Source organism: Mixophyes fleayi, chromosome 8, assembly GCF_038048845.1.
Source record: "Mixophyes fleayi isolate aMixFle1 chromosome 8, aMixFle1.hap1, whole genome shotgun sequence".
In the NCBI taxonomy this organism is placed as follows: domain Eukaryota; kingdom Metazoa; phylum Chordata; class Amphibia; order Anura; family Limnodynastidae; genus Mixophyes; species Mixophyes fleayi.
In genome coordinates this window covers 39753339-39763389 of record NC_134409.1, presented here as the reverse complement: position 1 = coordinate 39763389, position 10051 = coordinate 39753339, and the positions used below count along the sequence as shown (strand labels likewise).

The window sequence follows — 10051 nt, the reverse complement described above, 5'->3', positions numbered from 1 at the left end:
TATGGGTGAAAACCGGAATTGCCGGAATGCCAGAACCCTGGAATGATTTGGCTCCCTGCTACACCCTCTGATGCTTGGTGTCTTGAGTGAAGATATATATATATATATATATATGTATATATGCACACACAAACACACACACATAAAATATTTATATATATTTATATGTATCATAGCTGTATATTGTAGATATCCATTCTACCTTCCTGAATGTATGTCGAAATGGAGCGCTGTGTGCATTACCCATCCATTCCGGCTCCTGGAATGGAGCTCCGAGGATCTTAACCATCCATTCCGGCTGCCGGAATAGAGCTCCGAGGACTTTAGCCACACATTCCGGCTGCCGGAATGGAGCTCCAAGGTCCTTAGCCATCCATTCCGGCTGCCGGAATGGGGCTCTCAGTATCTTAGACAATTATTCCAGGTGCTGGAATGGGGCTCTGAGTACCTTAGCCATCCATTCCGGCTATGTCTTGATAGCTTAGCCATTCGTTCCAGATGCCGGTGTGGATGTCTCAATATCTCAGCCATTCATTCCGGGTGTCGGAATGGATGTCTCGATACCTTAGCCATTCATTTTAGGTGCCGGAATGGATGTCTCGATATCCTAGCCATTCATTCCGGGTGCCGGAATGGATGTCTCAATATTTTAGCCATCCATTCCGGGTGCCGGAATGGATGTCTGAGTACTTTAACCATTCATTCCAGGTGCCAGAATGGATGCCTGAGTACCTTAATCATGCATCCCGGCTACCAGAATTGGGCTCTAAGTATCTTAGACAACTATTCCAAGTGCTGGAATGGGGCTCAGAGTACCTTAACCATCCATTCTGGGTGCGGAATAGATGTCTTAGTATCTTAGTGATCCATTTTGGGTGTCGTAAAAAGGTTTTGTTTATATTAATCATCCAGGGTTCTCTTACCTCTCTGTCTGTATGTATTACCCAGTATTTTTTTATTAATGTTTGTTCTCAATTGTAAAGCGATACGGAATTTGCTGGAGCTATATAAATAAATGTTGATGATGATGATCCATTCCGGCAGCCAGAATGGATGGGTAATGTACTGGCAGACCCATTTCGGCACCTGGACTAGATCGTTTTGGAACACTGAGACCCATTCCAACACCCAGAATAGATATCTGTGGTACTGGCAGACCCATTCTGGCACCCGGAATGGATGGCTAAGGTCCTCAGAACTCCATTCCGACAGTCAGAATGGATGATTAATGTACTCAGAGCAGCATTCCGGCACCCAAAATGGATGGCTAAGGTACTGGGAGATCCATTCTGGCAGCTGGAATGGATGGCTAAGGTGATCAGAACCCCATTCCAGCAGCGGGAATGGATGGTTAAGGTCCTCGGAGCTTAATTCCGACACCCGGAATGAATGGCTGAGATATTGAGACATCCATTCCGGAATGGATAGCTGAGGTACTCAGAGCCCCATTCCGGCACCTGGAATAAATGTCTAAGATACTGAGAGCCTCATTCCGGCAGCCGGAATGGATGGTTAAGGTCCTCGGAGCTCCATTCTGGCAGCCAAAATGGATGGATATGGCACAAAGCGTTCCTTCCATTCCGACATACATTCAGGAAGGTAGAATGGATATCTAGAATATACAGCTATGATACCCAGAAATATATATAAATATATTACGTGTATGTATGTGTGCTTGTATGTGTGTATATATATATATATATATATATATATATATATATATATACACACAATGTATATGCAATACAATATGTGTAACAGTTGTTCCACATATTACAGAGAACATGTTGGGTATAGGTTAACTCGGGCGAGTAATGTTTTTATTGTTGGGTGATTTAATTGTATGTTCTGTGGTAAATATTTGGCACTTTGCAAGCTGAGCCTCAGTTTACTTGTTTATAGTGGTGTACTATAAAGATGTTGGGGGTGGGGGTACTGTACACCATTTATTCTGCCAGCTCATTAATCATTTGCTGCATGTCAGTATTAATACTATGGATTATTTAGATACACATGGCAGTAAATAGATCTATTTCTAAGAGGTGTGCACACAATACAGCTACCACAGTAAGACAGGTCAGCATAAAGGATGTGGTCCAGTCAACCAGGCTGCTGACAAACACCTGACAGGGTTGGAAGGTTACAGGGCGGAAGGCCTCCGAGATGCAGATGACAAATGGCAAGGAGGCTGTTATGCAATCTCTCTCCGCCTCCTCCCGTCCTGTGCATGCAGCCCTGGCCGGGAGCTCATCTCACTCAGTCTCCAGGAAGCAGCACGCAGCCGGCCGTGTCTATGTCTGAGCAGCTCTCCTGCTTCTGCACACAGCGTCCGGGTGATGCCTCCCTGTGCTCTGGGGCTGTGACGGAGAGGAGACACCTGCCCAGTGCGGGGGAAGAAGGCTCTGCTCAGGTGAGGCGTGTGCAGGGACTTGTGGTGCAGATGACTGATATATACTGCTGTCTTCACTGAGAGGCCAAATTGTTTCTTCTACAGTGTACATGGTTGCAGCATTTGTTTTATGTTCTGCAGGACGTACAATGTGGCTGGGTGACTGTACAACATCTATTCTTTCTGTACAAGTAGACAGACATGCCACCATGTGGCACAATACATACCAGTACAATGTTACTAGGGATTAAGGAACACTCTTAATTGCAGTGCAACACTGACAGCATATGGTAACGCTTAAATAATGATCTCTGCTTGCATACAGGTCGTGGTGTGCTGGTAAAGACTGGATTTATATATCTAATTTAGGGCTGACTGCCAAGGGTGTCTGTTTAAAAAAACAAACCCCCAGCAACTATAGATTAACATGCATTGTTATGTAGTGAGTTGTGGGTTTTGAGCAGGTATATATTTTGCTGTGCATGAGTGATGTATTAAATTATATGATTACTACCAGATTAGATGTTCATATAATCTATTTAGGAGTTGAATTATTGATGGTTTACCTTTATTATGGTGGCACAAGTTAGTTGCATAGTTTGCACTCTAACTGTTCTGAAATGTATATACCGATCAGCCACAACATTAAAACCATCTGCCTAATGTTGTGTAGGTCCTTCTCGTGTCGACAAAATGGCTCTGACACATCGAGGCATAGACTACACAAGACCTCTGAAGCTGTCCTGTGGTATCTGGCACCTAGACGTTAGCAGTACATCCTTTAAGTCCTGTAAGTTGGGAGGTGGTGCCTCCATGGCTTGGACTCTGTTTCCCAGAACATTCCACAGATGCTTGATTGGACTGAGATCTGGGGAATTTGGAGGCCAAGTCAACACCTTGAACTCTTTGTCATGTTCCTTAAACAATTCCTGAAAGAGTTTTGCAGTGTGGCAGGGCGCATTATCTTTCTGAAAGAGGCCACTGCAACAGGGAATATAGTTTCCATGAAGGGGTGTACTTGGTCTGGAACAATGTTTAGGTGGTATGTGTCAAAGTATCATCCACATGAATGTCAGGACCCAAGGTTTACCAGTAGAACATTGCCCAGAACATCTCACTGCCTCCATCGGCTTGTATTCTTCCCATAGTACATCCTGGTGCCATCTCTTCCCCAGGTGAATGACACACACACGCACCCGACCATCCACATAATGAAAACGTGATTCATCAGACCAGGCCACCTTCTTCCATTGCAAGCTGCAATGCGCTGTGTGTTTTGACACCTTTCTGTCATAATCGGCATTAACTTTTTCAGCAATTTGTGCTATAGCGGCTCTTCTGTGGGATTGGATCAGGTGGGCTTTGCTCCCCATGCGCATCAATGAGTCTTGGGTGCAAATGACCCTGTCACCGGTTCACTGGTTGTCCTTCCTTGGACCACTTTTGGTAGGTACTAACCACTGCATACTGGGAATGCCCCACAAGACCTGTCACTTTGGAGATGCTCTGACCCAGTTGTTTAGCCTTTGTCAAAGTCCTTCAGATCCTTACGCTTGCCTATGTTTCCTGCTCATCATATTCAAGAACTGTCTGTTCACTTGCTGCCTAATATACCCCACCCCTTGACAGGTGTAATTGTAACGAGATAATCAATGTTATTCACTTCACTTCCCAGTGGTTTTAATGTTGTGGCTGATTGGTGTGTGTGTGTGTGTGTATGTATATATATATATATATATATATATATATATATATATATATATATATATATATATATATATGCATGTGTGTGTCTAGCATTTAGACTAGAATCTTGTTTACCGAGAGGGAAAAATGGCAGTAAATGTTTGCCTTTTTACTTTTTTTGTGTACTTTTGACTTGAATTATCTTAGTAGACATTTGCATGTCTGTTGTTCATGATCATATTGCACATGCACCTGTCTTTCTAGGCTGCCAAAGATTAAACCTTAAAGATTAAAGCATAGAAATCAATTTTTTGCTTTTGAGAAAACACTGCTGCAACTATGCAAATAATATGTTCCAAAAAATGTAACTGAGTATGAACCAGTTGCTTTGCCTTTAATCACTTTGCAGTCAGGTGGATCTGTGGTGAGTTTCCTGACACTTATGGGCTTTCTTGTGTCTATTCATTTTTGTCTCTTACAAAAACCTCCATAAAAGAATAGTTATATGTATGTTTCATTAAATACATATTTTTGTAAGGCTGGCCTATATAGCACGTGGTCTTTCTGGCAATGATTTTTACATTGCATTATCATTCTTCAATAGTTATAAATACTATGGAACACTATCAATGAAATAAACAGACCGTTTGTAGAAAAACACGATCATGTGAAAATAAGGTGTTAGTCCCGAGTCATATTTGCCTTCTACACACTGGTGTTTGATTTGCATTTAAACACGCAAGTGAAACTGCATGCTACATGCAAATGTAGTCATTACCTAGTACTTTTATTGCAATCGGAAGGTCATTAGAAGACATTGAAAGGCAACCAAACAAATGCTCTGTAATGTGTCTGAACAAAAGTAAAAATACAACTGGGTATGCTGACATTGTTAACAGTTGGTTCTATAAGACCCTTTTACATGTGGTGTACTAGCATTCACAAACTCTAGTAAATGCATGCATTTTAATTCCAGCAAGTATAAACCAATGCCTCATACCAACAGTATATAGTACATATTGCAGGTTATTTTTAGAAGTAAATTATTAAATTCAAGTTAACTGCTCTATGCCATACTTGCCAACTCTCCCGGAAAGTCCGGGAGACTCCTGAAATTCGGGTCAGTCTCCCGGGCTCCAGTGAGAGCTGGCATTTCTCCTGCATCCCGGAATTCCCTTGTTAAAATGATGCAATTCACTGAGAATGGCGTCATTTTGGCCCCGCCCCCCGCGACAAAACAGCATTTTACTCATGGCAAATGGGTGCCTCGAATAGCGTCATTTTGACCCCGCCCCTCTCCCGACATCGCCTACTGAAAGTAGGCAAGTATGCTCAACGCCATTTATATTTGTCTGATTTATAAAAAAAGCCATACAATAATTTCGTTTGTTTCGGTTAGGAATATTCCCCTTTTCAATACATTTCATACCTAATTAGTTTATTACAAAAAACTGTGAGTTCTTGCTAATCCACTTATCTGTTAGACATCTACACAGAATCCCACGATTTAGATCTTATAGGTCATCTATGATATGAAAAGACTGGAATTTTACATAAAAATAAAAACATTATAGCTTGAGTTCTGTTGTCATCATGGGCTGTATTCCCAAAAATGGATTATATACTTACCATAATACTTCCTACTAGGAACAGCACTATGTGAAACTCCAGCCAACATTATTGGCAAATATGCCATTGAGTATGATATTCCACAGCTTTATATTTCTTTATACATTAATCAGTGGTGAGCAACAGGTGGCTCGGCAATAATTCACCTGTGGCCTCAAGCTCTGTACCCTGATCTGACTTATTATCTGATTAGATGCAAAGGATAAGACTTGGAAGGGTCACCCGGATTCTTAGTCACATGACCTCTTCTACACACTGTATGGAGGTAATGCAGCATATTCCTTCGGAGGAGGGAGTGTAGTTCATCCTGCTCCGGGCTCAACATTGGTGTTTTTACTAGTGTACACTAGATTAGCTAGTGAGTGGGAGGTCTAGGTGGCATGTGGGGGGCTTGTGTGGAAATCTGAGTAATGTGTGGTAGTCTGAGGGGCCATTAGGACTGTGGGGGGATGTAGAGAGGTCTGAGTCATATGTGGGAGAGTTTTAGAGTACATGTGGGATCTGAGGGCTTCCCCGGGGGCATTTTATGGCACGTGTAGGTCTGAGTGCGGTGGAATTTTGGAGCAAGTGAGGAACCTGTTAGATACATATTAGGAAGAGTGATTTGGGGGTGCTCAGGTCATTTTGGGGCCCTTGAAGTATGTCAGGTTTCCCATCATGATTATGAGAAATGTATAAACATTTTCACCAATATCCTTGAATGCAGATTTTTTTGTTTACATTAAAGAACAATTTTTTTTTTTGGCACACAGTGCAATCAACCTTGGTGATTGGCTGGTTACTGGGTGGGTGATTGGCTGGTTAGTGGGTGAGAAATCCCAATTAACTCATGTACCCTGATGTGTTGGGTGTACCTTCCAATGGAACTTGGACTTTATAATCGCTATGTAGAAAGCTTACAAGAGTAGTCTCTCTTCTCAAGAGTGCTACAGAGGACAATTAACCAGGTCACATCTGGGCTTCCTGTTACCAAGGGGATTTTTATTTAGAGGAGTGATTTCCAGATGTTTGATTTTAGAGCAAAACAAAAAAGATACCCTACCCCTATAATATTGCAAACAACACTTTTTGTTTTTAATAGTCAAATTGTTTTACGTAAGTAACAAATACTGTTAAGTCATAAAGTGCTGCTTACACATACACAACTTGGTAACAGTACATTTGTTCCTGTTTACTTTAGGCCTGAGTCACCTCTCTAATAGAGCACTTTATAAGTAATCTCTTTGTTCCCCAGCTCTCTCTCTCCTTTTTTTTTTTTTTTACTGTTTTTACAAACTAGCATTAATAGCATGAGGTAGCGGAGGACTCAGCTGAAGACATGACAACAAGGCCGAGCAAGGAGACGGACATGGGGACTCCCCCTGCCTGCGAGAGTTTACAATCTCTTTTCTCTCCTACCTCATTTTTCTCACAGATCTTCTATTTTAACCTTCCCCCCGCTTCTTCTTTTCTTTATAGTGCTCTTTTTATTTTTTATTTTTTTTACCACCATTTACTGGTCTTCCTGCATCATTCTTATTATTAATTAACCATAGTTGCCCACTCTCCCGGAATGTACGGGAGACGCCTGAATTTCTGGGAGAGCGGGAGAGCAGAGCAACCTCCCGGATCCCAGCCAGTTTAGTAAGTTAAATGGAGGGGCCAGGGCTTAATGACATGATTCTTCTGTCCCTCCGGAATCCCGAAAAATAAATTGCCATGGTTGGCAAGTATGTAATTAACCCATCTTTCTTTTGGCTGTCTTTTCCCATCCTGGTGCTGTCCTCAGATAGGCATGGGCAGTAGTTCCTGACTGACTTGGGTGCACTGGCCATGGCTGCCATAGGCAGTAGAAGCTCCCCAAAAAATGTGGCACCGCAGTAGATCTGCCTTTGGCCGTTGGATAATGTGATTTGAGTACATGGGGGTATTCTGGAAATGGGGTTTCACACAACTATCCTTGTTATACTTGTGTAAAAAAAAAAAATAGTTGTAAAAATTAAATAAATCCTGTTAACTTGTGACTCTACTTGTGAAATAGTTATGCAAGGGATTTGTGGTCACATGACCATTGGGATTTTCTAAATATGTATCTCAAGTTGCTAAATGATGAATGCTAATAACCTCATCTGGTAATAGAGCAGTAGCCTGTTGAAAAGAGTTTCTGAAATCAATAAGTACAGCTGACTGCCTTAATACTGATATTCACATAAAAAAAAATTATGTTTAGTAAATGATTACACAAGAACAAAACATTATATTCAATGCATTTTTTTGTTTTGACCTTCTTACATTGTGTGGCATTTAGAATGTGATAAACCACAATATTTTTGGTCACATTTTATATTGAAAACTGATTTATAAATGTCACTAGTAACGTACAAGAAACTGCAACAAAGCAATTATTAATCCATAACAGCAGCTTGTCCTAGTATTTGTTATGTCTTTTTCAGCTGATTTGTACAGCCGTCTATGTGAAGATTCAGGGACGGAGCTTTGAATTATGTGCAGTTAAAATATGTGACCTTTCTGCATGGTTAAAAGTGAAAAGGTTTTATCTTCTGTCCCCTTTTCCCTGTACACTGGTTCACTGATTAAGCCGTATTCAGCTTTTTATAACTAAGCTCACTGTTTTTCTTTTAATGGCTTAGTATGGGGTTTAGTTAAGTGTTAATGATTACTTGGCTACACACTGCATTCCTTAAAATTACATTTTAGTGTAAGAAAATGAATATTTTAAATTTCCTCATTTATGTTCTATTTTTTTTTTGTCTCTGTCTAGTGAGTTTTGTTGACAGATTTATCAAAGTGCGATTTGCTATATAAGGCATTTGTTTGCATTGACCTATACGACAAAGACTTTGCATGAATATAACTGTTCTGTTATTGCCATCGCAGGATGGTGATAACTGATGACAAAATATACTTTTTTCTTTGAATGGAGCATTTTTTTTAAAATGTTTTAGTGGAATGGAAAACCTAAGTTGGTGCTTTCAGTTCTCCTTCCTATACACATAACTGCACACAGACTAGCTCGGCAGAGCAGTAAGTTAACCCCTGTCATTCTGGGTCAGTATCGCCAGCTGCCAGTGATATTGTTACCTGTTGTTTTTATATGATATGCTAGAAGAACAATAATATTACAATATAATATTAGAGCATGTGTCTTATAATGAGCCAATATGTAGAAGCCCAATTATATGCTGAAAGTGAGTAAATAATCCTTTTCTGTACACATGATTGATCTATCTTGGTTCAGTCATTCACTTCAGGTAACAGGATGTGTGTCCATATATTTTGTGGTTGGATGGCTGTCCTTATGTTTAAAATGGTTGTTTACTGGATTATTGAAACGGTATGTACAATCTGCATTGAGGCACACAGTTCATGGGTGTAGTGCAGCTATCTGACGCAGTAGCACTGTAGTCCTTGAAGAGCTCACATGAAGCCCTTACGGCTAAAGTCACTTTCCATCTCATTACTAGGAACTCGGTTGCACATAACACACAGTACACTCACTGTGTAGCATGTTAGTCTATGATTGGATGGTGATGTCCTCCTACCAACTAGACTAGCCAGTCATATGTTATCTTGCTGTTCTGATCTCACAATATGATGTGATGCTTCTCCACTTAGTAATATGCCTCCCACTGGGGGTCCAAGGGCCATAAGTAAGGGCCCACTACCAGGCTGGCAAATCTTAGCCCGGGGGGCGCACAGGCAGCCGCATTACATGAAACGCGATGCGGCCGCGTCATTGATGACGCGGCCGCATTGCCTGTCATGAGATGGTGCTCTGACGCGGCCGCATCGCATGTTTTGTGATGCGGCCGCAGGTGGTAATAAGGTAAATGTGCATCCATGGGGGGGGGGGGGGGGGCGGCCCGAACAGGGGTCAGCCTGAGCAGCCCGGGGGACCGATGCCCCCCGGCCCAGCCTGCCCCTGCCCACTACTACGAGTAAGCACCTTTGATTGTGTAGACCAGTGTTTCTCAACTCCAGTCCTCAGGACCCCCTAGCAGTACATGTTTTCCATATCTCCTTGCTGGGGCACAGGTGTATTCATTACTGACTGACACAGTGTAGCAGGTGGTATAGTTATTTCACTGGTCACCTGGCAATCCTGTACTGTTAGTGGGTCCTGAGGACTGGAGTTGAGAAACACTGGTGTAGACAATCTATTACATGGAAGTTGAGCATTTCCATAGAATAAATAGAATGTGGAGTAATCATGTTTTACTAAAGCTTACCCCAGATAGTGTCTCAATCTTCAAAATACTCTACGTAAGTTCCCCGTCCATTGTATAAAAAAGTTATAAGAATGGCCCAGCTCCACCTCTGCTATCAGCTGATGTACAGTGTCTTACT

The 10051-nt window shown here is 41.7% G+C and overlaps 1 protein-coding gene across 1 annotated transcript in view; it reads left to right on the top strand.

Annotated features, from left to right (window-relative positions):
• The first annotated feature begins 2119 nt into the window (after window positions 1-2119).
• LRRC8D (leucine rich repeat containing 8 VRAC subunit D) overlaps window positions 2120-10051 on the top strand; it is a 49292-nt gene continuing 41360 nt past the window's right edge. Inside the window, exon 1 of the mRNA XM_075182403.1 lies at window positions 2120-2410. The gene's annotated coding sequence lies outside the window, so the exon portion shown is untranslated. The remainder of the gene's footprint in view (window positions 2411-10051) is intronic.